Genomic DNA, 22,575 nt, shown 5'->3' with positions numbered 1-22,575 from the left:
CTTCCCTGCTCTGCTTGGGTGGTGGGTCAGATGGAGAGCCCCCTCTCCATCCAAGAGAGGGGAGAGAGGTGTCAAACCACAGCAAAAGGCCAGGGCAGAGCTGTTCCAGCCAAGCAGCAATGACAGAGACATTCAGACCTCAGGTGACCAAGGATATAAAGCAGGAGCCAGAGCAGGCAGTGGCTTCCCAAAGGAGCTGTCATAAAACTGGCAGCAGAGTTCATGCTGGAGAGCTGAAAGGGATCCAATCTAATGCAAGGAGGGGTTGAAAAGAACAGTAATAATTGACTCTGACATTAACTTTGAGGTGGTTTGGCTTGGGGATGCACAAGGAAGGAGAGCAGGACAGGCCCCACCCAGGAAAGATGAGTGGGGATCTTGTTCAAACAAAAGGGGGAGTGACAGAACTTTGGGATTACTAAAGCAGAGGGAACACACGGTGATCTGTGCTGCAGGGGAAATGAGGTCAGGCTCTGTCAATGCATCCCTCTGCAAGCAAAGACAGCTCCAAAGGGCCTCAGACTCATCAGGAAGGTTTCCAAGGACTGAAAGCACCCTCTCAGTTCATCCCCCTCCTTCAATGCAGGCTTTGTGGAGCTCCCACTTCCAGGACAGGCAATATTCCTTCCTGCTCTGTCTTCCTCCAGCCTCAGGGCTGCAACAGAGCCAGGTTTGTTGGATGGCACAAAGGGAGCACAGAGCATTTCCCCCAGATGTGTGGCTGAGCACATCCCTGCTCCAGCTGCCCCCTCCCACAGCCCTGTTCTGCCTCCCCTCACTTCTGCATAAAACACCAATTTCACAGTCCCAGCCTAAAGATCAGCTCAGTTTAGCCTGGCAGGCAGCATCCCCCAGATCTGTGCTCTGCCCACTCTGAGCCCACCCTGGAGCATCCCTGGTGCTTCACAGGGACTCTGTGTCACACTGTGCCACCCCAGTGCCACACTGCTGTCCCCCCACGGGGCATTTCCAGCACTCCTTTCCAGCAGTGCCAGAAGGATTTTGCAGAGTGATTTCCCTCCATCAAACAGCAAAGAAGGCACCAGAACAGCATTTGGATTTTCCAAGGAGTAAAAATTTTAAAAGCCATATTTTGAGAGGAAACTCAGTGGTGCAGAATCTCAGCAGGTTGCAAAGCATTCCCAGCATCATCCCAGCAGCAAACTAAATTATCACATCTGACATTTCCCCTGTCCCTCCAAAGGCCAAAATAATTCCTTTGCTCTGGATACAGATCAGTTGGCAAACAAGCTTTCAGACACAATTATTTTGCCCTGAGAGGATTCTGCAGCTGCTCCTCTTTTTCTTGAGATCAATACCTTAAGGATAATCCTGCAGATTATCCTACAGTTTGGTGCTGTTAGCTCAAGCTCCCTTGTTTGCTTTATTTCCTTGAAGAATTATAACTCCTTCTGGGTGGGGGAGGGAAGTATTTTTATATTCTCTATTTCCACAAATGAGACCTGATATCATATATTGTCTATAGTTGCTTGGAGATGAATTTTGTTGACTTTTTAGTTAAATTGAAACCTTTTCTGAGCGCATACTGATTTCAGGTGGTGAGTCATTCCTTCCCAAAAGAGCAGAGCAAACAATAGCAACCACTTAAACAAAAACAGGGCAGATTTACTTCCAAATCTAGCACGTATATTCTTTTAAAGTAAATCAAATCTGTGGGAGTTTATTCTCTTGCAAAGTCCCACAGGCCTAAGGCAGCAGAGATCAGAAATCTGTTCTGTGCTTTGGAGGGTTATTTTTATTTGTTTTGAACAGTTCTAAACATCCAGAATAGCAACTCTTGACTATTTATGGCTGAAAAGTTTCCCAGGTGTAAACTTGAAGAGATGGGAGACTATCTCTGCTACTCCTGGGATAGACAGGATGTTCCTAAAATAAAGTTTTACCTCAGAATAACATCTTTAGAGCATTTGTTTTCTGTCCAGTGTGTCAGATTCATAAAGCTCCACAATACATAATCAAAAGCATCCTAGCTGTGGGATGAAGGAATCTGCAGAACCTGAGGGACTTCTGAGGGCTTGTGACAGGACAAGGGGCAATAGCCTCAAACTGAAAGAGATTTAAATTAGATGTTAGGAGGGAATTCTTCCCTGTGAGGGTGGCACAGGGAGCCCAGAGCAGCTGTGGCTGCCCCTGGATCCCTGGAAGTATCCAAGGCCAGGCTGGACAGGGCTGGGAGCACCCTGGGATAGTGGAAGGTGTGGAAGGGTGGAACAAGATGAGTTTAAGCTCCCTTCCAACCCAAACCATCCCATGATTCAATTAATCTGAGGACTTCAAAAATCCCCCTGTGCCTGAGGTGGACATGGGAGCTCCAGGTCACTCTCCTGATCAGCCACCCGAGGCAGAGGAGGGTGACACTGTGTGAGCTCCAGGTCAGCACACAGCATCCTCAGATAGCACAGCATCCCCAGAGAATGTGGGGCCAGCTGGCAGCAGCACCTCCCAAAACCACCAAACAGCCCCAGGCACCCAAACCCTCTGCTCCTGTCTGCAGCCCTCACCTGCTCCTTGGCATCCTGCACAGCAGCACTGGGAGCACCAAAAACCACCAGGGGAGAGCTCTGGAGTCAATGCAAATGTCACATTTCTTCCAGGATGTTGCACTAAAACTGTGACTTCAGCATCAGCTTTGACCTTTGCCACACAAAGGATTTCCAAACAGATATTTTCCAATATCTCGCAAATTTATTTTTGGAGCTCCCTGCAAGATATAAAGTAAGAAAAGGGGTTTTGGGGTGTGAAACCTGCCAGGCAGATGAGGGACACGGGACAAGCCCACAAGGTGGCAGAGCTGTCCCGCTCACCGCTCACGGCAGGGATGCAGCAAACGCTGCGGGCTGGGGATGCTCCACCCCGGCACCCCGGACTATCCAAACGGGAATAAATTAATAAACCCGCTCGGGAAACAGGAGAAACAGCTCTCGGGGTGTGGCCACAGTGAACAGAACAGAAAAAACTTTTCTTTTTTCTTTTTTTTTTTCTTTTTTTGTCTGCTCTAATGTTTCTAACTGAATTTTGCTGGGGGATGTTACAAAGTTCTTAACCCCCTCGAAGAACTTGTAAGAAAGAAAATGCAAATTCTCAAGGAGATTTTGCTTTTATAAATTGTAAAATTATAACAGTGCTCCAGAAGTGAATGGTGGAATAATTGGAGATTTCCCAGCTGTTCAGAAATGGGAAATTTCTTCCTGTCTTCTCTGTACACACCCCACTCCAGCTCAGTTAAACAACTGGCAATAAACTGGTCATAAATATATTCAAGCAGGAGAATAACACTGAGTTTCTAAACTTCAGAACAATTATATAAAAAAAATATATAAATGAAGGGAGAAAGAACCAGCAAGAAAAAATAATTAGCATTATCTTGTCATAGTTCTTGATCAGTTGAGGAAGAGCAATAAAACAACCACAGATTTCAGCCCTGCTGTCACATCATTCCAGGCTGTGCAGTGGTAAATTTGGTTTAGTTTGTGTGAAGCAGCATCTTCCTGTGCTTTTCAGTGGTGTCCTTGGGCTTCAGAGCAGACTGGAGATTCTCCTCCCTGCCATACACTTATTTTCTAGGTCTTGAGTGTCCCTTTTCTCAGCTGGGTTTGGAGCTGACTCTGGTTTTAAATAACCACCAGGACATGACCTTGGAGATTGGTGTGCAGAGGAGAGAGGTGAATCACAGCCAGCCCAGCAAATGGACAAATGGAAGGTTCAGTGCTCTGAGTGGAAATCAGAGAGAAGTGATCTTTAGAAAGAATGCTCTCTGAAGTGAGGGAAGCTTCAGGAGGAATTTTTTACCAAAGGAAATCACTCTCAGAGAAAAGAAATCATTTGCTAAAGCAAAATTAAACCTTCTGTCACTCAAATACACAAATCAGCAGCTTGACAAAACAGTTACTGCAGCAACAGGTGGGAAAAAATGCCACAGAAAACTCAGATATTCCCTTGCCCCCCAATAAATTGAGGAAAAAACAGTTTCCAATTTCACTGAGCATCACACAGATGTGCAGTGGCTCTGCACTCTGGGCTGGGGTTTGTGCTGGGATGCTGCAGAGCCAGGGTAGAACTCACAGTTTGTTATTGCAAACCTTCCTCTCCATCAGTCTGAGAAAAGCTGGGAAACCCTGACTGATTTGTGAAGAGCTTTGTTTTCTAGGAGAAGGAGGAAACCTTCAAGGAAGCTGCAGTGTCAGTTCTTCAGGAAAGGGAAAGAAAAAAGTTTCTAAAAAATCAAATTTATAATAGACAGATTTGGCCTATGGGGCCAAAGAAGTCCAAGTGCATTTGACCCCAGCCCCTGTGCTGTGCATTTCCAAAAAATTATATTTCCAGCAGGACTGATCAGACCTTGAGCTGTGCTGTCAAGTGCAAAGCAGCCAAAATCAAACATACTCCAAGAGCCATGAACCTCAGCTTCCCATGGCCAGTGCCAGAACAGACACAAAAATCCCAATTTTTACAGCCATGGCACACAGTGACCCCTGCAATTCAGTTGACTCTTGCCTTTCCTTTAATTACTGCTTCACTATGTGCAAATAATTGTATTTATGCTGAGGAACCATCAGCCTGGGGGTTTGTCCTGGCTGAGGAGGCTGTGGCTGTCAGGACAGGCTTGAAGGGCTCTGCACAAACTCTGCAGCTGCCCCAGCAGCACCAGCACCTCTGCAGCCTGCACATCCTCCACCCCGAGCATCCCCCTGCCCTGAGCTCCAAATCCCAACAGGTGGGCTGCAATAAGGGCATGTTTGCTGCTGGCCAGTGAAAACTGAAACAGAACAACCTCTGCAAACATCACAGCTCTCCACAGAGATCCCAGACAAACCAAACAGTGCTCTACCTTTTCATAAAAGCAGCCTTTGCCAGTTCAGTGGGTAATTACTGGCTCCACAGATGCCTCTGCCATCCCATTTGTGGGTATTTTTATCTTGCCAAGGAGCCAGAACTTTCCTGTGAGCCCCATTCTGTGCTGTCTGTTCTGAAGAGCTCATCCATCCCTCACTTGCCTTGCTTCATATATTGCTTTAATGTCTTTTCCTTAACAAAGCAGCTTTTAATTCTGATTCCTGTGCTTCCAGCTCTCATAAACAGCACAAAAAGGACATTACAGTCCCCCCCAGGTTTATTTAAGCATGTCCTTTTTATTAACCTGCATCATGACTGTCTGAGCTGAAATGCTAACATTTGGCAATAAAGCAGTAGAAATGGTTTGGGCAGCTCTTTTAGGTAGGTCAGTAGTAAGGTGCTTAATTAAGGGAAGAGTTGTTTCATGGCTGAAAATATTCTCTTTGGTCACTTGTTTTCTTCTTCCAGGTCTTTCTGCTTGCTCCAACAATCCCTCTATATCCTACAGAGTGGCAAAGCCCCATTAGCCCCCAATAAATAGTGTTTCACTTCTCCCCTTCTCTGCACCACTTTATGGATTCACCAAAAAAAAAAACCTCCCTCAAAAAAATTTTAGTTTTTCTCTTTTTTTTCCAAAACTATCATTTCCAGCCTGTGATTCCAGCTAATTTATAACACACCACTGCAAAACAACATTGAACTATAGAGAAAGACCATGGGAAGCTTTGACACCATTAGTGTATGGAGGAATTAATGGGACTAGACTGTTAAATATGATTATTTTCCTCAGTCTTTCCTTAGGGTGCCGATCACTGGAGCACAAGTGCCACGTGCATTAATTAATTGAAACAACACATTTACATGATTAGGGATTAACTCCTGTGCTTCTCCATTGACTAATTAGTGTATCTATAGATCTATTTAGAAAGAAAATACCTTGGGGAAAGCAGGAGACTTCAGAGTTTATTTCATATAAAGTGTCTGTCAAATTCAGGGATTAGAAAAATGCTCACTTCTCCCTTCCCTCCCCTGGCACCTCATATTTGCTGCTTTTATTTCTCTTGACTCCCATGTGGTATCTGCCACGAGTTTTACCAAGAAAACACTACTGAGGTTTTCTTCCCTCATTCTGGTCCCAAGTTTCCTGTTGGTTGTCATCCTCAGGCTGCTCATGGGCTCCAACTGTCAACACACTCTAGTGGAAAAGAATATTTGACTGGGGAGTTCAGCCTGATGGATTAATTAACTTCCCCTTCTCCTTCAGCTTTCCTTGCTCAGGGACTCTCACATTTCACCCCAGTTCCCGTTTAATTTTCTCTTTTGTGTTGTAGGACACAGGACAAGAAAAGAAAAGGCAAAGCTGCCCAACTCAGGAAAGGCTTTGTAATAGTCTGTAGCTGCAGCCTCTAAAATGCTCCATCCCTGGCAGAAAACTGCACAGAATATTGACTTTTAACATCATCTAGTCCTTTAAAACTTCACCTGATTGCACAATAACTTCCCACCACTGCTCAGAGAAGAGGCTTTGTTTCCCTATTCTCCCAGAGAGGCTTTTAGGGGCCTTGCTGATGGCTTAAAGGCAGCACTTCAAGGTACAAGAAGCAGTAAAAAAACCCAGCACCCTTCTGTCCCTAGAGCCTCACTTGTATTCATTTAAATGAATCTTGGCCAAAATCTTGACAAAACAACCACTTTCACCATCACCTCAAGGCAGAAGCAGCTCTGCTCCTTTCCAGGGCTGGCTGGTTGGAGGCTGAGGAGGGGCAGGGAGAGGAGAGTGAATTCAATAATTACCTCTATTAGCTCATTTCTTTCCCCAGCTCCAACAGTGGAGCTTCCTCTGCTCATGGCAGGCTGAGGAAGAGGAGGCTGAGTCCCCTCCTCCTGCTGAGCTGTCCTGTGGCTGGACACAGCAAACTTTGGGAATAAATATCCTTTCCTTTACCCCTTTATGGGGCTTTTGGTTTGAAGTGCAGGGAAATCCTGGATGGGGTTTCCTCCAGGGATAATATTCATATTATCCCTGCAGATCTTCATGCTGCATATCCTCATTAACACACTCACTAAAAGACCACTACATCCACATACTTTATTTATGCTGTATTGCCATAAAACCTGTGTTTTAACACCTGGACACATGCAGATGTTTCACCTTTGTGTAAGGAAAAGGACCAGGACTGGTTTTCTGTATCTAACCCCAGGGTCCCACCCCAAGTGGTCTGGGGAGCAAAACCACCTCCCATTGCTGAAATGTGTCCTCAGTGGGAAATATAAACAGAAATAGAAGCAGCAGCCCTTTCTTTGGTCAGGATGAGATTTTTGGAAAACCTTTGGAGGGTCTATGGGAAACACTGAGATGCTGCAGAGCTGACACTGCAGCCACTCTCAGCACCAGGGAAATGTCATTTCACACAGCAGCATCACCCAGCCATCAGGGGATGAGGTTTTGGGATGGCTGTGCCCCTCACGGCCTGGGAACAGCTTTGCCACCGAGGCTCAGCAGCAAACGTTGCATTTTAGTGATTCACACTTTCCCTCATTGAAGGTTCGTGAGCTCGTTTTGGAAACCCAGGAAAAGCAGGACTCACTGCTGTGAGAAATGCTTTATTCTAACCCAAGAGAAACTCGACAGTTCTCACAAAATGAAATCCCAAAGGAGCTTTTTTCATTCAGTCCTGCTCAGTGACCCCTGCTTTTCACCTTTAGATATCTGAATTGTGCTGCAGGTACCCACAATACCAGGCTCACAAGCTAATGCCCAGACCAAAGCTCTCACACTGCAAATTGCCTTCCAGAGAAGCAATATCTGCACCCACAGCTCTAGAGCTGCTATAAAGCAAGATACTTCTCCATTTTTGTAATTTCTGTAATGTCTTGGACTCCTTAAGTATCTGAAATAAAGAATTCCTGAAAAAAATACACTGTGCCTACATAAGTACATGTTGATTTTAGGCTCAAATTCCAGTTTTCTGCTCTCCAGCACCACTCATACCCAAATGTATTTTTCTATTTTATTCACACTAACACCCACAAAGACAACAGAAATTAAAACAAGCCAAATGGTTCTTTATCTTTTCATACACTCATTTTGAATTTTAATCTCTGCTAAATAAGCTTTGATGGATGAAATAATTTAAAACAATGCTTTGACTCAAAGAGACAAAGAAATCATGCAACTGAACATCAAAATTATAATTCCTTCCTCTTGATTTTGACAGGTTTTTGAGCGAATAACACATTAACTTACAATCAGCAGGTTCAAGAAGCTCACTCTATTTTTTTTTCCCCTGTATACAGAAAGGAAAAGGAGGATAAAAAAAGCCACTTGGCACTCCATTAGCAGCCGGTCCTTCACTTAGTTTTAATGAGCAGAGCTGGCTGCGGTGACTCACGCTGCTAAAATCTGTCCCTGCAATCCCGATCGTGTGCTCACAGCGACACCCCAAAGGAGTGTCGGCTCCTTGAGGGGTGCAGGGGGATCCCACACCGACAATAAATAATACTTCCCCGTCAAAAAATCAGCGCTAACATGGGGCTGAAATTAGGCTGGAGAGCAGAGTCAAACAAAGCAGCGTTTTCAGGAGGGATTCACGGCAAGGAACTCACACCTGGGGTTTGTTCTGGTGAAGCAGGACACGGCTGGAAGGTGGGCAAGTCACAGATGAGGTTGGAACTAAATTATCTTTGTGTCCCTTCCAATGGCAAGGAGGGCCAGGCTGCTGCCTCGGGTCTGTGCTGCTCCTGAGCTGCAGAGATGAAGATGGATAAACCAGGGAAGCAAAGCAGGAGGTGATAGGAGAGCTCCAAGCAGGCTGTGGTCCCCCTGCAGCTGCCTCCTGATGCTGGTTCCTTCCCTGGGCCAGCAATGCTGCAGGTTCCAAGCTGGGAACCCATCTGACCCATCTGCCCATTTTTGTTAGCTAAAAGCTCTGTATAATTCAACAACTGCAGTCATTTGGGAGTTGTCTTCAAACTGAGTTATGGAGAAACACTTTTGCCAGGTTTCTTCGAGGCTTTTTTTCTTTTTTTGAAAACTAAAAGAGAAGTGCAGCCATTCAAAGATTAAAAGAGGCTCCATAATCCACAGTAAATGCTGCAGAGCCTCACAAAATTGGCCCACACATTTCTTAACCTAATCTAAAAGCTCAGCTCCCACTTGACAGACTTTGAAATATTTCTTAACATTTGCAATGTTCTCAGCTCCAGCTTTGAAGCTCTCCCCAAAGACTGGGTTTTCCCATCTCTGCACGGATTTATCATCACCTGCCAACATCTGTGCAGATCCTGAACTATTTGGGGAGTTTGGTGCTTTGAAGTGACAATACATCAAAGCCACAATGCAATCAATGCCACCCCCACATCTGCCCCAGTCAAATATTGACATGCCAGGAGGTCCCATTTCCAGCTTGCTCTAATAACACCTTGATGCACACAGAGAAAGTTTTGTCTGCTCCTATTCCTTCCTGGGACTTGGTGGGATTAAAGATACTGCAAGAGTTATAAAATGCCATCTGCTCTTCTCACTGGGTGTGATGCCCCCATGGGTTTTCCTCCCTGAATTTGTCTGATAGACAAAATATTCCCTCGTATAAACCAAAGCTGGCACTGCTGGTAATTAACTTCCCTGAACTAGGATAATGAGATTCCTTAGGAATCACCATCTTCCTCACCTGCTTCCCAGACACCAGCAGGTTTTCAGCACTGCCAGATGTTGGAAGACAAAGCCTGAGCTGTGGTTTGCTCTCACCTTTCCTTCCATAAGGAAACCCAGCCTGGGCTTTGCATGTTTGACCCCACCCAACCCCAGCTCTCACCTCAGGGAACACCTCACCCCACCCCACTGCACCCTCAGGGACACTAAACCCCCTTCCTCACCACAGCCCTAAGACAGAACTCCTCCAGAACAGTCAGATTGCCAGGACAGAGGGAGGGAATAACCCAAAGGGATCCACCTGCATTTTTGCACAACAGGTTTCCCAGCTGTTTGCACCTGGATGCAGTCAGGCACACACAGCAGCCAAGCAGAGAGAGAAAAACACATCACAGCCAGGCTGGCACATGGAAACAGCAATTTTCCCAAGTGGAGCAGCTCTGAGTAGCCAGCAAATAATGAAGAGCAAAATTGGAGGCTGGAGCTAAATAGCCTGGGCTGTGTGAGTGGGAAGAGGAAGCAGGTGGCTCTGAGCAGAGGCAGGGCTGCAATTTAGGGGATTTCAAAACAAAGATTAAAGTGCTTCACTTCTTTGGTCAGCTCATGTTATCCTTGTGCTTTTCAGCAAGGACTTTTGTGTCTGTGGGGAGAGCACTGTATTTTATAGGAGCTTAGTTTGATTTACTGGGCACACAGGTGGAGCAGTGTTTGCTTTTGCAGCTGTAATTTATGATGACTTAAAAAGAAGAATGATGTTTCTGTACTTCACAATGAAGGGCTTAGTGTTGCTTTCACTCTTATTTGTACAAAAAGTTTAAAGTGGTGCTGGGTTTGAACAGTTGAAAGTAGAAGCTGGAGTGAAGATCTAAACACACTCCCCTTGGCTCTCCCCAGGCAGTGAAATGGGCTCATATTAATTCTCAAATCAAGCATTATCATCATTACATTTTCCTACTTTGCAAGTACCATTTTACAAATATACATAACATTTCCTGCTGGATTTTTATATCCCATTCCCTGATTTAATTGAACTGTCAGAACCATCCTTCCCCCTCATAATTTAACCAGACTTTTGGCTTCCCTTGTGTGGAAAGATGAGTTGTGGACATGATGCTGAACATTTTCCAGTGCCAGCAGCTCAGCTGCAGAACAAATCTGGTAGAGGAGAAAGCTCTCAGGATTCTGGGGTGGGTTTGAGGCCAGATTGGGGTGAGCTGAGTCCACATCACAGCCTGAAAGTGTCTGTTCCTCTTACACATCCATGGGATGATATCCCACAGTGTCTTGGCCTGGGAATGAGCTTGGGATGCAGCATCCAGGAGCAGAGGTGAGGTGGTGATGTTCAGGGGTGAGGTGATAATGTCCTAAGGTGAGGTGGAGATGTCCTGGGGTGAAGTGGTGATGTTCTGGGGTGAGGTGATGGTGTCCTGGGGTGAGGTGATGGTGTCCTGGGGTGAAGTGGTGATGTTCTGGGGTGAGGTGATGGTGTCCTGGGGTGATGTCATGGTGTCCTGGGGTGAGGTGGTGATGTTCTGGGGTGATGTGATGGTGTCCTGGAGTGAGGTGATGGTGTCCTAAGGTGAGGTGGAGACGTCCTAGGGTGGGGTGATGGTGTCCTGGGGTGAGGTGGTGATGTCCTGAGGTGAGGTGGTGATGTCCTGGGGTGATGTGGTGATGTTCTGCTTCATCCCCACACCCCCTCCATGCCAGTCAGCTTTCACAAGGGGACATGTGCAGTAAAATCAGTCCCTGTTCCCCCTGCTCTGACCCCAGTTGTCACCATGCAAAACCAGCCAGGGTTAGTGCATCACCAGTGCCTGCTGCAGGGGATGCTGGCTCGTGGGCTCTGTGCTAATTAACAATGCAGGGCCTGTGCCAGCAGTTATCTGCTTGGAAAGCTTGGACAAGCAGAGCTCAGCCTCTCAGGACTCAGCAAAGGCAAAGCTCAGCAGAGACCTGCTGGAGAGAGGCAGGATGGCAGAGGAGGAAGAGGAGGGTGTGACAGTGACCCAGGGGTGATGGAGCTTGGCTGGGTTTTCCAGGGTCACCAGGAGCTCTCCTGTGATGGACAGCTTGGATGGGTACCCTGAGCTCAAGCACACAAACCCAGGGAAGCCACCAGCAATGCATGTTCCTAATTCACCCTCACCTCGAGGGTCTCCTCTTCCAACCAAAAAAAGGTTGGAATGAAATAATTATAATTTTCCCCAGTTTTTGCTGCAGCCTGACACTGGTGCAGGGGCACTGCTGGTCTGCAGAGAGCTCCAGGCTGGGCACAGCCCAAGAGCAGCTGTTTGCCCTGGCAGAAGAGAGGGACAGAAAAAAATTAATGAGATTCTTTTCAATTCAAACAACTGCTCTGACCAATTTTTACAAAGTATGGCTATAAATAACCAGTTCCCTTCCAAAAAGTCCATTCAAAATGATGTTTTGCTCCCTAATACCACAATTAGATGTGATAGTAGAGAAACCTTTTCTTCTTTACAAAAGTAATTTTGTTTGAGACAATCCTGCCTTGCAAAATAGTTGAATGGTGATAGAAAAGGCATTTTCATTAACAAGTTCAGCTGTTCCACCCTACTATGCTGACAAGCTCTTATCAAATGGCATTCACAAGCATTCCCTGGTAGGAATTGTTGTAGAATCCTCTCCCTGCATTTTTAAAGTCCTTGCAGCTGGATTTTTATCCTGGTTTCTAAAGGAGAAGAGCTTTCTGCAACTGTGCTGGTTTCTCATGTTCAGTTCATTACCAATTTTTAAAATCATTCAGTTATGGGGGGAAGGGTGGGTGGGAGAAAGGCAGGAAGGGTCTGAAATTGAACTTTTGGGAAAAGTATTGCTTGAGTAAAGTAAATTAAACAACCAAAAATTGTGTTTTCTGGTGGCAATGTGCTCCTGGCTGGTCAGGCCATGCTGCTGGACCAGTCTACATCCCTCCCTCTGCCCTGCCTTGTCTGGACAGCATGGCCAAGGGGCAGGATACAGGATCAGGGTTACTGAAATCAAAGAGAACAGATATGAGATAAAGGATACAAACCCATGGGACATAAAAACTCATTAGTCCTGCTGCTGTATGAGATTCTGCAGAACAAACCCTTGGAAAGTAGCGCTGGGTAATGGGAGCAGGATGCTGTAAAACATGAATCACAGCCTCCAAATGAGAGAGGGGAAGGCAGGACCACACTCTTCTAATATTCTTTACTGACAGCAGCAGGAATACTTAGGGGAAAGATTCAAGGAGCTCTTGTACTTGGAGCTCTGCAAAACACTACAGAGCTCTTCAGGGGCAACGTTAAACAAAATTGCAGCCATAAAGAAACCCCAGAATACTAGTGCAGGAGCTCTGATTGGAACCAGGTCTGACTGCAGAGCATGTGAGTTTGGGAAGAGGCAGGAGGGGACAGGGGATCCCTCTGGGGTGACCTTCCCCTGAACAGTCCTGGGCTCCTCCATGAGCAGCTCTGTTCAAGCAGTGCTGTGCCACAGGTGAAAACAGGTAGGTTTACAAATTTGATACATAAAAAGCCACCAGCTTGCCCAAAGATGTGTCTTATAAAATAAAAATATTCCACTTGGCCACTTGTCAAAAGAAAGGCAAGGTGATCTCTACCCTGAGCTCACCTCTGGAACTTCCCTAGCCCAGGCTAGGTGGGAGTCAGGCTTTGGGAAGGGGAAAAGGGCACTGGAGCCAATTGTGTGGGGAAAAGTCGAGTCTCCAAGTCTATGAGAGTTGGGTAAACAGGAATGGAAATGATAAATCAGATGAAGCTGGATGGAGGAGCAGATTTCTGTGACATCCTGATTCTCCCTCCCACCCCCATTTTCTATGACTGGGCCTGCCTCAATATGTAAGAGCAGCAGGGGGATTTCAGGATAAAATCCTGGCCCTGTTTTTGTTTTCAGGGTGTTTTGTCATTAATCCAAATGGCTTCATTTTGGTGACATTTTGCCAAGCTGTACTTAGATTTGTCAAGTGGGGCTTCATTTCAGGAGAAGCCCTGACAGCCAACATCCCCAGGGAGCACTGGGCTGTGTTAGGAAGCAAAGGGAAGCAGCTCTGGTCCCATATATTGGTGTCTTCACCCAAGCAGTGCTCAGAGAGCCTGGAATCTGGTTATTCTTCCTTTCAGTGCCTGCTTAGGTTTGCTCTTGTAGTCCCTTTTGTCTCAAATTCCCTGCACTGCAGGAAACAAAGGGTAGAGCTTCTGCTCTCACTGTTGGGAATCTTTCCTCCACTGCAGCCTCAGTGTGAGGATCAGATAAAAGGCAAAGGCAGAAGAATTTATGGGAGCATTATCAGCTACCTTTGAAAGTAAATCAAAGGATGGGACTGTGGAAATAACATTTGATGGATGATATGGAATTTTGGGAAGGGAGTTTTTTTCAAGCCCAATTGTTTGAATCCTCCATGAAATCCCCTAATTCATGGTTGTGCCTCAAAAATTGGTGGTAATTTAATTCCACTTACTCTTTCCCTTTCCTGCACTGTCATCTCCTCAGATCCCTTTCTTCCCTGTGAGTCCAGTGCTCTGCTTCCAGGGCTGAACAAACAAAGCCTAAAATAGGACAGCGATTTAACAAAACCAAACACCCAAAGGCCATGTAAAGGCCCTGCTGGCTCCAACAAACAGCTGGCACAGCACCCAGGAACCCACACTTGAAGGAGCAAGGCCCTGGTTTTCTTGAGAACTTGCTCATCTCCAGGTATTGCTGGTGGCAGTAAGTTCCTCAAGCTGTTCATGTCCAAGGACAGAATCCAGAGCTCCACTTCAGCCCCCTGCTCTTAGCAAAGACAAACAGGAGCCAGTGGGGCTCCAGCAGAGTGAAAAGCTCAGGTTTGCAGATTCACATGGAGACAAGGCTGAGCCATGGGCTGCCCTGACTGCTAAACAAAACAAAACAAAAAAACCTAGCACAGAACTGCCATCTTCACCAGCACTGAGATTCAAGATTAGTTTCACCATCCTTAGCTCAGAAAGTTCCTTTCAGGCTCACTCTCAAGCAGCCCTGCCCTGACAGCCAGCCTGAGTCCATTGGCTTCCCAGGACATGAAGTGTCCCCAGTGTGAAACAGCCTCTGGACCTGTCCCTCCAAATGCATCCATCCCTTTTTCTCATGGAGAGGAGACCCCAAGGCCATGCTGTGGGCTGTATTCTGGGAAGAATCTCTGCAAGAAGCTGGCAGGCCTGGCTGCACATCAGCAGCCCCTCAGCAGTGTTTGTTCAGGGGCATTTCCAGCGAGGATGCTCTGGGGGTGCTCCTCCCAGGAGCACAGCACCCTCTCCCCATCCTCAGCAGGGATGCACAACAACATTTACCCTCTGCTCGCTCCAGAGAAATTCCATTTACTGAATTCACCCTCCCTGCTTTTTATCATTAAATTGCCTTTTCTTATTTCCAGTGATGAGGCTGTTAGGATGGCACTCATGGATGTGTGCAGGGATTTGAAATGTACCCACTTCAAACCCTGCTCATGAGAGGAGTGGGTAGTTAGGCTCAGACACAGTATGAAAAATAATATGCTAGGCCCAAATGTCAAATATAATCATGGGTGATATTAACCTCCCCAGTGAAAGGAATACATCCCTTTATGAAATAACCTGGCTTTAATGTTCAAGATTGCTACAACAGATTAAAAGGCAGCTCCTGATAAGTTGCCCACACTAAAAGCATCATGGAAATTTATACCTCACTTAAGTGATTCACACTATTAATATATAGAGTTTTCCAAACTATAGTTTTATCAAAGTTGAGGGGTGAGAATAAGTGAGGGGTTTGTTTCATTTGTTTTCTGAATAAGAAAAGAAAACAGATATATTTAGGTCCAGTGAAGAAAGAAGTAAAATTGTTTTTGAGAAACAGAAGTTGACACTTGATCAAAATTCATTCTGTGCTGGGTAGATGGGAAGGGAGAGCATTGCTGTTGTGCTGCCCTTTTCCTAAAAACCCTTAAATCTGTGGGACAGTATTTTAATATTCAGAAGCTGAACAGAACCTGTGATGGTGCTTACCCAGGCCAGGCTTCAAATCTGGTAGGTGATGATGGAGGGGAGACACTTCAGAGCCCCACTTCTGCAAGGGTGGGCTGTAAAATTTGGTCACCTGCAGGCTGTAAGAACTCCTTGCATGAGATAAGAAAAAAATTGTGATACAAACCCCAAACCAGACACACTCATCCCCCTCCACACAGACAAAAGGGCAAAGCAAAGCAAAGTAGATGTAACAAACAATTAATAATCTTGCTCTAGGTTTTGATGCCAGCAAGTGCTAATTCCTACTGTAATGGTAACCAAGATGATCAGTGAATGCTTACAGGAGGGGCTGAGGGGTTCACTGGGATGGAGATGTATCTGCCCACCATCACCCACTGCTTCCAAACACTCTGAGATTTAGAAATATCAGACTCCTTTCAATTGCAGCCTCTCATAGCCAATTCCAGTGGCAAGCCTGAGGCTGGCTCTCAGAGCTAAACCATCTTGTTTAATCTGCTTGTTGACGTCCCAGATTTAGTGCTGCACCTTCGGTCTGCAAAAACATCACACAGCTGCTCCTGCTCCCTTAGAGGCTCTTTAATATCCAGGGCTGTTATCTCTTCAGAAATGGTACAGTGTGAGCCCAGAAATCCCTTGCCAGTGCCTCTGCAAGCTGGGAATGCAGCTGCCTCAGAGCACCTTTCCAAATGGGTATGGACAGGGAGGATATTGCACCTCACCCCCAGAGCTGATGGCTCTTGTGTCGTGTTCACAGCCCTGACAAACACCTGCCTCCAGCCCCTCGGGACAGGAGAGCCCTAAAGCACTTTCTCAGTGCCAAAATGAGGAGGAAAAACTGCAGCACTCTGTGCCACTGGCAGGTTTCTCACTGCTTTGACACTTGCCCAGATGGGTTGGAATCTGGCTATGGAGCATCACTGTAGCAGGCACTCCTATTTCCAGTCCCCCATGGGATTAGAAAAGCTGGGCTTGAAGTGAGAGAAGACAAAGGTTCTGGGAAGGAAATCTCAGTATCCATACTGATGTATGCACTAGCAGGTGCTGCAGGTCCAACCATGGAATGCTGGAAGATTAAAGATCAATGAGGGGATGCATGGAGAACTTGCTGGTTTTGTACTGGGAGGCAAGAGGGTTTCAGAACTTCATCCCTTCATCCCCCTGCCAGCAGCTCCCTGCCACATGTGATGGGGTTCATACCATTGCCTGCAAGACTTTAATAGAGCCTTGGGGAGAGGGGCTTGTTCTGTCACAGACTCAGAGCATCCTTCCCATTTCTCCTGAATCCAGTAATGCCTCAGCTACCACCACTGCCAAAGGAATCTTGGTTACCCAAATCCCAGTGATCCCTCCACTACTGAGAGCCCAACACACAATGGCAATGGGGAGGTTGCAGAGATGGAGCCAAAGAGCTGCCCCAGCCTCTCTTCACAATCAATTCCACCCCAGGTAAGAAGCTCACCAGTCTTATATTTTATAGATTTAACCATGAAAAGAAAAATCTTTGTCCAGTTCCTGTCCAGTTCCCAACAACTCCTCAGTTTGAATGGAAATTGCTGCCTTTTGGAAGTGTGAGTTATGGAGAAGAGGGACAAAGCAGTGCTGTGCATCCCCCAGTGTGCCTGGGGAGGAACCCACTCTTTAAAACTTGATTCTGAGACAAATAAAGATCAAGCCATTATGGGATTTGTAGCCACAACATTTCATTTGTCTTTATTCCTCTGCTTAGCAGAAAGCTCTTGAAATACCCAGAAAATAAGAGTCCCAGTGCACCAAAGTGATTTTGAGCAGCAATAGTCTGTGAAAAATTCTCATGAAGCATTATCAGTCATTAACATCACAGAACAGAAAAGGCTGGGCTGGGGGAAAGAGCTGGAACCTCTTTGGTCCTGCTTTCCCTGAACTGGATGGATAAACCAGAAGCTCTCAGGGTGAATCCACTAAAAACAATCCTATCTTTGTATTTAGGTGGATAAACACAAAGGTCTGGGGAAGGCTCCAAGCTGAAGGTGATTTACTCGCCTCATTCCTCTGCCTGTAAATGCACCCAGCAGATTTCCAGAAGAATTTCACCATTTCAGTTTCTGCAGGAAAAGCTTTAAAGGGATCAAACAGCACAAGAGCTCTCAGCACCCTCTCTCCTTCCTGTCTGCAGCAAAAATAATATTTGCATTTTTTCTATGGACTGCTGTTGTCAAATTGAAATTCAGGGATGGAAAATTGGAGCCTGCTGAGTTCTGATGATCTTTTTTCTTCTTCTATCTGAATTTCTGATGGTCAAAGGTTTTGAGAAAAACTCACACTTCAGAAATGAAAATTGGACCCTGCTCTGGCATCCTGGGAAAGGGATGGGAAGAGCTGCCAGTTCAGCAGCTTACCAAAAACATTATCCCAGTTTTCAGCCTGGAAAATGGAAAAAAATTTCTTGTGTTCAGGTACATTTCTGCCTGTTATTTTGGGATCTATCCACTTTTCCATGTTTTTATTTATAAAGACAGAATAGGCTTGCATGTACTATATTGGAGCCATGTGTGGCTTTTTGACTGTACAATACCATTAATAACCAGACATTGCAAACTCAAAATTAGCTGCATGGAGGCCTCCCCTTCTCTGGTTTTATTCTCTTTCAAAGTCTCTGGCACATCTGCCCTGGGGACCACAAAACACAATAAAACATATTCTGTAGCTAATTCATACTAACTGTCATCATTAGGCATTTAACAGGCAATGTCAAGACAATGTCCATGCAGCTGGAAGTGTCTCCACTTGCTGTCTTTCCTAATCAAGAATTAACTCATCTTTCTTCTCACAAGAGAACATGAGCTTTCTCCATTCCCACTTTCCAGGCCATTTGTCATCAAAGATTAGTCCAGATTTATGACACACTTTTGCCAGGGCAGGCAGGGTTAGTGGGTTATTTTTCCTACAGAACAGTGCTGGTAGGTCCCTACCCTCTCTCAGTTCTTTGGAAATGCCCACATTTCCCTGGTTTTTATTGGTGGCTCTCAAGTGACCTGGTAAATGCAGCCCTCCAAGCTTTGCAAGCACAAAAATGTGGGTCAGAGGCTGCAGCAATTACAGGAAAAATACAGGGATGACAGTTCCAACTTTCAAATTATTCACCAGAAAGTAGGTCTGCTCCAGGCTTTCTCAGGAATTACTTTCCCTCCCACAAATAAACACTCCTAGTCCACTCCTCAGAGCATTGACTAAAACAGCACTGGGTATTATATAAATAGGAATTATTGAATTAATTACAAGACTACAGTAAGGTGTAAAATTCCTCTACCAAGACAACCCATTAAAGTGACTGATTCTATTTTTCACCCTAAAGACCTCATGGGAAGGGTCATGAATACATTCATATTTGCTCCTTCCATTCTGAGCCAAGAAATACAGCAACACCTCCACATGGGAAGACAGCACTTCTGCAAAAAGCAAATCCAACTTCTTCCTGGTTCAGCCCTAGAGAGCTGGGAAATACACTACACAAAGACCCAAAAGGCAGAGAGCAGCTCCCACCTCCCTTTGGCCTGCACTAATTACAACAGATATTTTTTGTGGGTGGTTTGTACCTTTCCCTTTTTATTTTCCAGGAGGGGAAAGAGTCCTCTTGGCCAGAGGTATAAAGGAATGTGCTGGAGTCATTTGGGGAGTGTGAAGAAGAGCAGGATTCTCTAATGACAGTTTTACTCTTGATCCAAAACACCTTAAGAAACAACATAAAACTCCTGTTATGACTGAAAGGATATTCCTATGGCTTTCCTTGACTTTTGGCAATTTATTCTGAATTCAGGGTAAGTAAAACCTCAGGTAGACTCAGTTTAGCACAGGGAGAAATCCTAACATAAGTGAAGGTGTGAGTGCTGGTGGTGTTTCCTGCTTCCCTCCTGCCTCTGGGAAGCTGAGGGAAACTCACTCCTGACCTTAGGATGTCCAGAAGAGAGATTTGACCCTTCTCCAGCACCAGCCCAGTGAGCTTGCTGAACACATAAAAGCAATGATGTTGCTCCTCCAAAGTCAGTGATTTTATCAGTCCTCTCACTTAAGAAATGATCGATTTTCCCATATTACCAGGATAAAATCCAGCCTGTAATATGTAAGTCATGAACTCAACTTTCTCCACCTTCCTCATCTCTGGGCACAGTACAACCAGAATTAATGGCAATAATAATAAACTCCTTTGGAGTTTAATGATTATTCATTAGCAGGAGTACATCAGTTCTGCAGTCTCCTCTCCCCTCGGATGCCTGACGCTCTGGGCTGCTCTGCTTAAGAGAAGCAATCAATGAGCTCAGTGCAGTGCTGCCTTTCTGGGCTGTTAATCTCTCCATTACTGAGTTAGGCACAGTCCCCTTGGCTTCAGCTGGGTCCATGTGCCAAAGGAAAAGCCCACACAATCAACCATCACCAGGCTGCATCTCCTGAGAGCAGCAGTGTCCTGGAGCAGCAGGAAAGTGCTGGTGACAAGGGACACCTGGGGCATGTCCCTCACCACTGCCATCTCCCAGCACAAATGAAGAAGCCAAGTCCATATCCTAAAACCTCCTGGGACCCCAGGAGAGCAGAGAGGGGCAATAACAGGGCTGAGGAGCCACCACACCTCTGCAGGGTCCTTCCTCCATCCAGAGACCTGGGCAAGAACCAAGTGAAGGTTGAGACCTCAGGAGGCAGCAGGAAGAGCTCCAGCAGCTTCAGTAGGGATTTCACTGGGAATATTTCACTTCAACAGCCTGTGGCCCTGTGACTCAGGTGTTTCATCAAGGCCTGAAGCTCATTCCCTGAGCAGAGCACCTCACCTGCTCCCAAAGCTTTCCTGGCATTTCCCCTGGGCTGCACATCAGGGCAGGGAGAGCATCCTGCTGGTGGAAGGCTCCAAGCTCTCTCTCTTCTCTCTTTTTGGCCTCTGAATATAATTCATCCAAGCTTTTATGAGGCTATTCACATCCAGATTTTATTAGAAGTGGAAGGCCCTTTTATTTCCTCAGTGTATTCAGCACACAGAGAACTGCTCTGTGCTCTGGTTAATTTTATTTCTGTGCTTTCTGTGTTTTAATAATGATCTCCCCAATTCTATTCAGCTCTGAAAAGGTGGGGGAGATGGAGAGATATCAGTTGGAATAATGTAATCATGTACTGCACACAGGGAAATACTGGTTAAAGTGAAGTATAATGAATCTATGACTGAGGCAGAGACATAAAAGACTGTTTAAAGCATAAAATCTAAAATCTGATGTATTTGCACACCTACCAGGCATGGGAATGCACTCTCAAAAAAAAAAAAATAGAAAAAAAAGATTTAAAGAGGAAAGTAAAATTATATAAAAACTTGCTTTTATTAAAAAATAGTCCAGAAGTGCAAAAACAACACACACATGTAGCTCTGGGACCACACTCAATGTGGGTTGTTTAATTTTTACTGACTTTTTGAAACCAAACAAGACAAAGATTTACCAGAACAAACAAAAAACCATCTTTCTGTGACAGAGTATTTGTGTGTGGGTGACAGTAGGAAATGACACACAACTCCAGGCTCACACAGGCCAAGGCTTGTCCCTCTGGTATTTCTCTCATCCCCCAGCTCAGATCTCCCTGTTCCTGCAGCTGCCTGGTGCAGGATATCAAAAAGACAATTCCACCACCCACTGCACTATTCCTCCTGTGCAGAAGATTTTTCCAAGTGGATCCAACCAGCTTGGAACACCAGGCAGACCCAGGGATGGCAGTAGAGGCAGCCAGGCTTTGTAAGCCTCGACTAAAACCCAGGGAGGGATTCAGCTCCATTTCAACATCATTCCTTTATCTGATGCTGACATTCTGCATGTCATTAAGTGAATTGTGTTTTGGTTTCTGGGGGATGCACACAGTGCAGGCATTGAGAGACTCAGCAGTGAGTGTTTCCTACAGACCACATAATGGAAAAATTTTAATCTGCCTGCACTGAACATGGAACCCCCCTGGCAAGGTCAAGAAAATTAATTTTAAATAAATGGGGTAAAACACTGAGAATCTCCCTCTTGTTTGGGCAGGGCTTTTTTTCCCCACAAGAAATCATGCTGCCAGCAGCACCTCTACAACTGCATTTTTTTCTTTTTTTTGGCACAGGTTGTCCAGAGAAACTCTTGATGCACCATCCCTGAAAACACTCATGTTAGATGGGGCTTTAAAAACTTGATCTACTGGATGATGTCCCTACTCATTCCAGGGGGTGGAAACTAGAAGATCTTTAGTGGTCCCTTCCAACTCAAACAGTTCTATGATTTTTATGAAATTCCAGAAGCTTCAAGTTGGCCAAGCTGAAAATGGAAAGGCTGATACAGAGCAGGCTGGAAAGGTTCCCATCTTTACCTGAAAGCCTGTGTGCTGCTGCCAGTGAGTAACATGCAGCTTTTCCTAAGGAACCAGCAGAGGTGTAACCTGTGGTGTGGGTGTGCAGGGCCCCACTGCAGCGTTTTGGGGTGTGGGGACTGAGGGCTCACTGAGGTCTCTGCACACCCCAGCTGAATCAAACCTGAGGCCAGCCCTGCTGCTCCAGCTGGCTGTTCCATTTCTGTCCTGCATTTGCAGAAGTTGACAAGCACCATTTCTCTTGCTTTCAACCAAATGCAAAACCTCCTTGGAGACCTGCCGTGAATCTTGACCTTCATTCCTGCTGCCCACACCCTCCTGCACCCACCTCACCTAGAAGCTGAGCAGGAGCATCATTTTTAACAAGATGTTTCAGATTCAGCAGAATAATTAATCCCACCAGCAAGTGCTGTCCACTTTTTCCTGGTAATTCATTTAAAGTGGGAAGTTAATTCCATTCCATGGAGCTGTCCTTCACCGCTTGGACAGAGAGGCTTTGAACATCCCCGAGTGAAGCGGTTCTGGCACAAACCTTCCTCCTCCTCCTCTATCCACGCTGACCCCTGCATCCCCTGGGGAAAGCCACATGCCAGTGCTGTGTGATCCTCCCTCTGGAGGCTGATTAGCCAGAGCTGCAGAGTTCAGGGAGGTGAGAGCATCAGCATCCTCCCGCTGACGTTTGATCGCCAGCGCCGCCGGTGCTCCCAATTAGCCTGCAAACGCTGCCTCGGG

Source organism: Erithacus rubecula (genome assembly GCF_903797595.1).
Source record: "Erithacus rubecula genome assembly, chromosome: 18".
NCBI classification, from domain to species: domain Eukaryota; kingdom Metazoa; phylum Chordata; class Aves; order Passeriformes; family Muscicapidae; genus Erithacus; species Erithacus rubecula.
The sequence above is the reverse complement of the archived record's forward strand: the minus strand, read 5'-3'. Positions refer to the sequence as shown.